General features: G+C 34.4%; 1 non-coding gene across 1 annotated transcript; it reads right to left on the reverse strand.

Annotated features, from left to right (window-relative positions):
- Window positions 1-5311: 5311 nt before the first annotated feature.
- Window positions 5312-5415, reverse strand: LOC112804500 (small nucleolar RNA R71). Its single transcript, XR_003203114.1, has one exon. It is a non-coding gene; the product is annotated as a small nucleolar RNA R71 (small nucleolar RNA).
- Window positions 5416-7011: the final 1596 nt, after the last annotated feature.

The following is a 7011-nucleotide window of genomic DNA, read 5'->3' on the forward strand; positions in this document are numbered from 1 at the left end:
GCTCAGCTTTTGAAGAGGAAAGAATTTAGCCAAGAAGGTCGTGACCAGCTTATCCCAAGAATCCAGGCTATCTTAAGGCTGTGAGTCCAACCATGTTCTAGCTTTGTCTCTTATAGTAAAAGGGAAAAGCATGAGCCTATAGACTTCAGGATCTACTCCATTAGTCTTAACAGTCTCACAGATCTGCAAGAATTCAGTTAAAAACTGATAGGGATCTTCTGACGGAAGTCCATGGAACTTGCAGTTTTGTTGCATTAGAGCAACTAGTTGAGGTTTCAGCTCAAAGTTATTTTCTCCAATAGCAGGGATTGAGATGCTTCTTCCATCAAACTTGGAAGTAGGTGTAGTATAATCACCAAGCATCCTCCTTGCATTATTATTTTTGGCTGCCATCTCCTCTTCTTTTTCGAAAATTTCTGTAAGGTTGTCTCTGGATTGTTGTAATTTAACTTCTCTTAGTTTCCTCATCAGAGTCCTTTTAGGTTCAGGATCTGCTTCAACAAGAATGTTTTGTCCTGGCTCCTGCTCATATGAAAAAGAAGGGAATAGAAAATAATAATAGGGATCCTCTTTACCACAGTAGAGAGATTCCTTTATGTTAGTAGAAGAAGAAAGGAATAGGAGAAGGAAAAAGTAAGAATCCAAACACAAGGGTGAAGATAGGTTCAGATTCTTGAGATGAAGAGAAGTGTTGGTAAATAAATAAATAAATAGAAGAAGATGAGGGGGAGAGAATTCGAAAATTAATTTTGAAAAAGGGTTAGTGATTTTTGAAAGTTAAGAGAATAAATAAAATTAAAATTAAAATTTGAAACAATTAATTAATTAAAATAATTTTAAAAAGGGGTGAGGAATTTTCGAAAATTAGAGAGGGAAAAGTAGTTAGGTGGTTTTGAAAAAGATAAGAAACAAACAAAAAATTCAATTAGTAAGTTGAAAAATATTTGAAAATTAATTTTGAAAAGATAAGAAGATAAGAAGTTAGAAGGGATATTTTGAAATCAAATTTTTGAAAAAGATATGATAAAAAGATACGATTAAAAAGATATGGTTGAAAAAGATTTAATTTTTAAAATTAAAATTGATTACTTGATTAACAAGAAACTAAAAGATATGATTCTAGAATTTAAAGATTGAACCTTTCTTAACAAGAAAGTAACAAACTTCAAATTTTTTAATCAATCACATTAGTTATTAGTAAAGTTTTCAAAATTTTGAAATAAAGATAAGAAAAAGATTTTGAAAATAAATTTTAAAAATTTTCGAAAAATAGTAAGAAAAATGAAAAAGATTTTATTTTTTAAAAAAGTTTTGAAAAGATAAGATTTTTAAAATTGAAAATTTGACTTGACTTATAAGAAATAGCTAAGTTTTAAAAATTTTTTGACTAAGTCTACTCAATTTTTCGAAATTTTGAGAGAAATAAGGAAAAGATATTTTTTATTTTTGAATTTTTAATTATGAGAGGGAAAAACATGAAAATGACCCAAAACATGAAAATTTTTGGATCAAAACCAATGATGCATGCAAGAACACTATGAATGTCAAGATGAACACCAAGAACACCTTGAAGATCATGATGAACATTGATGAACGGATAATTTATACGCTTTTTGGCATTGTTTTTAGGTAGGTTTTAGTATGATCTAGTTGCTTTTAGGGATGTTTTCATTAGTTTTTATGCTAAATTCACATTTCTGGACTTTACTATGAGTTTGTGTTTTTTTCTGTGATTTCAGGTATTTTCTGGCTGAAATTGAGGGACCTGAGCAAAACTCTGATAGGAGGCTGACAAAGGACTGCTGATGTTGTTGGAATCTGACCTCCCTGCACTCAAAATAAATTTTCTAGAGCTACAGAACTCCAAACGGCGCGCTCTCAATGGCGTTGGAAAGTAGACATCCAGAGCTTTCCAGCAAAATATAATAGTCCATACTTTATTTGCGATTTGACGACGTAAACCGGCGCTCAACGCCAGTTCCATGCTGCATTCTGGAGTCAAACGCCAGAAACACGTCACGAACCAGAGTTGAACGCCCAAAACACGTTACAACTTGGAGTTCAACTCCAAGAGAAGCCTCAGCTCGTAGATAGATCAAGCTCAGCCCAAGCACACACCAAGTGGGCCCCGGAAGTGAATTTATGCATCAATTACTTACCTCTGTAAACACTAGTAGCTAGTTTAGTATAAATAGAACTTTTTACTAGTTTATTAAAAATCTTTGATGGTATTATTCAATCTTTGGACGTTTAGTTCTTAGATTTGGGGGCTGGCCATTCGGCCATGCCTAGACCTTTCACTTATGTATTTTCAACGGTGGAGTTTCTACACACCATAGATTAAGGTGTGGAGCTCTGCTGTACCTCGGGTTTTAATGCAATTACTACTATTTTCTATCCAATTCGATTTATTCCTATTCTATGATATTCGTTGAACTTCAACTTGATGAATGTGATGATCCGTGACACTCATCATCATTCTCACCTATGAACGCACGTGACTGACAACCACTTCTGTTCTACCTTAGACCGGGCGCATATCTCTTGGATTCCTTGATCAGAATCTTCGTGGTATAAGCTAGAATTGATGGCGGCATTTATGGGAATCCGGAAAGTCTAACCTTGTCTGTGGTATTCCGAGTAGGATTCCGGGATTGAATGACTGTGACGAGCTTCAAACTCATGAAGGCTGGGCGTTAGTGACAGACGCAAAAGAATCACTGGATTCTATTCCAACTTGATTGAGAACCGACAGATGATTAGCCGTGCTGTGACAGAGCATTTGGACCATTTTCACTGAGAGGATGGGATGTAGCGATTGACAACAGTGATGCCCTACATACAGCTTGCCATAGAAAGGAGTGATGAAAAACTAGAAGGAAGAAGTAGAAAAGCAAAGATTCAGAAGGAACACAGCACCTCCAAACACCTATCTGAAATTCCCACCATTGAATTACATGAGTAACTTTATCTTTTTTTTATTTATTTTATTATCATTATTTAAACCAATAATCTCTTAATCCATTTAAATCCGCCTGACTTGGATTTACAAGATGACCATAGTTTGCTTCATACCAACAATCTCTGTGGGATCGACCCTTACTCACGTAAGGTATTACTTGGATGACCCAGTACACTTGCTGGTTAGTTGTGCGGAGTTATGACAAAGTGAGATTCACGTTTGAGAGCACCAAGTCTTTGGAGCCATTGTTGATGATCACAATTTCGTCCACCAAGTTTTTGGCGCCGTTGCCGGGGATTGTTCGAGTATGGACAACTGACGGTTCATCTTGTTGCTCAGATCAGGTAATTTTCTTTTTGTTTTAATTTCAGAAATTTTTCAAAAAAAGATCTTTCAAAAATTTTTTCTCTTTTTTGTTTTCCTAAAGAATATTTTCGAAAAAAATAATAAAAAATACAAAAAAATCATAAAATCATAAAAATAAAAAATATTTTGTTTCTTGTTTGAGTCTTGAGTCAATTTTTAAGTTTGGTGTCAATTGCATGCTTTAAAAATATTTCTTGCATTTTTCGAAAATTCATGCATTCATAGTGTTCTTCATGATCTTCAAGTTGTTCTTGGTAAGTCTTCTTGTTTGATCTTAATGTTTTCTTATTTTGTGTCTTTTATTATTTTTCATGTGCATTTTTGCATTCATAGTGTCCAAGATTTAAAGATTTCTAAGTTTGGTATCTTGCATGTTTTCTTTGCATCAAAAAATTTTTCAAAAATATGTTCTTGATGTTCATCATGATCTTCAAAGTGTTCTTGGTGTTCATCTTGACATTCATAGTGTTCTTGCATGCATCATATGTTTTGATTCATAATTTTCATGTTGTGAGTCATTTTTATGTTTTTCTCTCTCCTCTTTAAAAATTCAAAAATAAAAAAATATCTTTTCCTTATTTCTCTCAAAAAATTCAAAATTTTGGGTTGACTTGGTCAAAATTTTTTTAAAATAAGTTGTTTTCTTGTTAGTCAAGTCAAAATTTCAATTTTAAAAATCTTATCTTTTCAAAATCTTTTTCAAAAATTAAATCTTTTTTATTTTTTATTTAATTTTTGAAATTCTTTTTAAATATTTTTTCAAAAATATTTTTCTTAATTTTATCTTGATTTTCAAAAATTATACTAACAAGTAATATGATTGATTCAAAAATTTGAAGTTTGTTACTTTCTTGTTAAGAAAGGTTCAATCTTTAAATTCTAGAATCTTATCTTTTAGTTTCTTGATAGTTAAGTAATTAATTTTAATTTTAAAAATTAATTATATCTTATCTTATCTTTTATATTATATCTTTTTCAAAAATTTGATTTTAAAATATCTTATCTAACTTCTTATCTTCTTATCTTTTCAAATTTGATTTTAATATCTTTTTCAACTAACTATTTGACTTTTTGTTTGTTTCTTATCTTTTTCAAAACCACCTAACTACTTTTCCCTCTTTAATTTTCGAAAATATCTCATCTCTTTTTCAAAATTCTTTTTAATTGTTTTAAATTTTAATTTTAATTATATCTTATCTTTAATTTTCGAAAATCATTAACTACTTTTTCAAAATTATTTTCGAATTCTCCCTCTCTTCTCTTCTTCTATTTATTTATTTATTTACTAACACTTCTCTTCACCTCTCTTCATCTCCAATCACTGCCTCTATCCTCACCCTTGTGATTGGATTCTCCACTCTTATTCCTTTCTTCTTCTACTAATAATAAGGATCCTCTTTGTCCAGATATAGAGGATTTCTTCCTTTTTCTTTTTCTCTTCTCTTTCATATGAGAAGGAATAAGGAAAAAGGCATCTTTGTTGAAGCTGATCCAGAACTTGAAAGGACTCTGAAGAGGAAACTAAGAGAAGCTAAATTACAACTATCCAGAGGCAACTTTTCTGAAATTTTCAAACAAGAGAAGGAGATGGCAGCCCAACCCAACAACAATAATGCAAGGAGAATGCTTGGTGATTTCACTAAACCAACGTCCAAGTTTGATGGAAGAAGCATCTCAATTCCTTCCATTGGAGCAAACAATTTTGAGCTGAAACTTCAATTAGTTGCTTTGATGCAACAGAACTGCAAGTTTCATGGACTTCCATCTGAAGATCCTTATCAGTTTTTAACTGTTCTTGTAGATTTGTGAGACTGTCAAGACAATGGAGTAGATCCTAAAGTCTACAAGCACATGCTTTTCCCTTTTTCTGTAAGAGACAGAGCTAGAACATGGTTGGACTCACTACCTAAAGATAGCCTGGACTCCTGGGATAAGCTGGTCACGGCTTTCTTGGATAAATTCTTTCATCCTCAAAAGTTGAGAAAGCTTAGAGTGGATGTTCAGACCTTCAAGCAAAAAGATGGTGAATCCCTTTATGAAGCTTGGGAAAGATACAAGCAAATGACCAAAAAGTGTCCTTCTGACATGTTTTCAGAATGGACCATATTAGATATATTCTATTATGGTCTATCTGAGTTTTCCAAAATGTCATTGGACCATTCTGCAGGTGGATCCATTCACTTAAAGAAAACGCCTGTAGTAGCTCAAGAACTTATTGACATGGTTGCAAATAACCAATTCATGTACACTTCTGAGAGGAATTCCGTGAATAATGGGATGCCTCAGAGGAAGGGAGTTCTTGAAATTGATGCTCTGAATGCCATATTGGCTCAGAACAAAGTGTTGACTCAGCAAGTCAACATGATTTCTCAAAGTCTGAATGGATGGCAAAATGCATCCAACAGTACTAAAGAGGCAGCTTCTGAAGAAGCTTATGCTCCTGAGAACCCTTCAATAGCAGAGGTAAATTACATGGGTGAACCTTATGGAAACACCTATAATTCATCATAGAGAAATCATCCAAATTTCTCATGGAAGGATCAACAAAAGCCTCAACAAGGCTTTAATAATGGTGGAAGAAACAGGCTAAGCAATAACAAGCCTTTTCCATCATCTTCTCAGCAACAGATAGAGAATTCTGAGCAGAGCCCCTCTAATTTAGCAAATTTAGTCTCTGATCTGTCTAAGGCCACTTTAAGTTTCATGAGTGAAATAAGGTCCTCCATCAGAAATTTGGAGGCACAAGTGGGCCAGCTGAGTAAGAAAGTCATTGAAACTCCTCCCAGTATTCTCCCAAGCAATACAGAAGAGAATCCAAAAGGAGAGTGCAAGGCCATTGATGTAATCAATATAGCCGAATGCACAAGGGAGGAGAAGGACGAAAATCCTAGTGAGGAAGACCTCCTGGGACGTCTCTCAAACAAGAAGGAGTTCCCTATTAAGGACCTAAGGGAATCTGAGGCTCATATAGAGACCTTAGAGATTCCACTAAATCTCCTTCTACCATTCATGAGCTCTGAAGACTATTTTTCCTCAGAAGAGGATGAAGATGTGACTGGAGAGCAAGTTGCTCAATATCTAGGAGCCATCATGAAGCTGAACGCCAAGTTGTTTGGTAATGAGACTTGGGAAGGTGAACCTCCTGATGCGCGAAATTGTGAACAATACATTTCACAACTCTCATAATCCCCGGTCATGAACCCCAAAAACTTGGTGTTCAATACCATGGCATTAACACAAATTTGCACAACTAACCAGCAAGTGCACTGGGTCGTCCAAGTAATAAACCTTACGCGAGTAAGGGTCGATCCCACGGAGATTGTTAGTATGAAGCAAGCTATGGTCATTTTGTAAATCTTAGTCAGGCAAACTCAAATGGATATAGTGATGAACGCATAAAAACATAAAGATAAAGATAGAGATACTTATGTAATTCATTGGTAGGAACTTCAGATAAGCGCATGAAGATGCCTTCCCTTCCGTCTCTCTACTTTCCTACTGTCTTCATCCAATCCTTCTTACTCTTTTCCATGGCAAGCTTATGCAAGGGTTTCACCGTTGTCAGTGGCTACCTCCCATCCTCTCAGTGAAAATGTTCCTATGCTCTATCACAGCATGGCTAATCATCTGTCGGTTCTCGGTCAGGCCGGAATAGAATCCAGTGATTCTTTTGCGTCTGTCAC

Source organism: Arachis hypogaea, chromosome 5 (assembly GCF_003086295.3).
Source record: "Arachis hypogaea cultivar Tifrunner chromosome 5, arahy.Tifrunner.gnm2.J5K5, whole genome shotgun sequence".
NCBI lineage: Eukaryota > Viridiplantae > Streptophyta > Magnoliopsida > Fabales > Fabaceae > Arachis > Arachis hypogaea.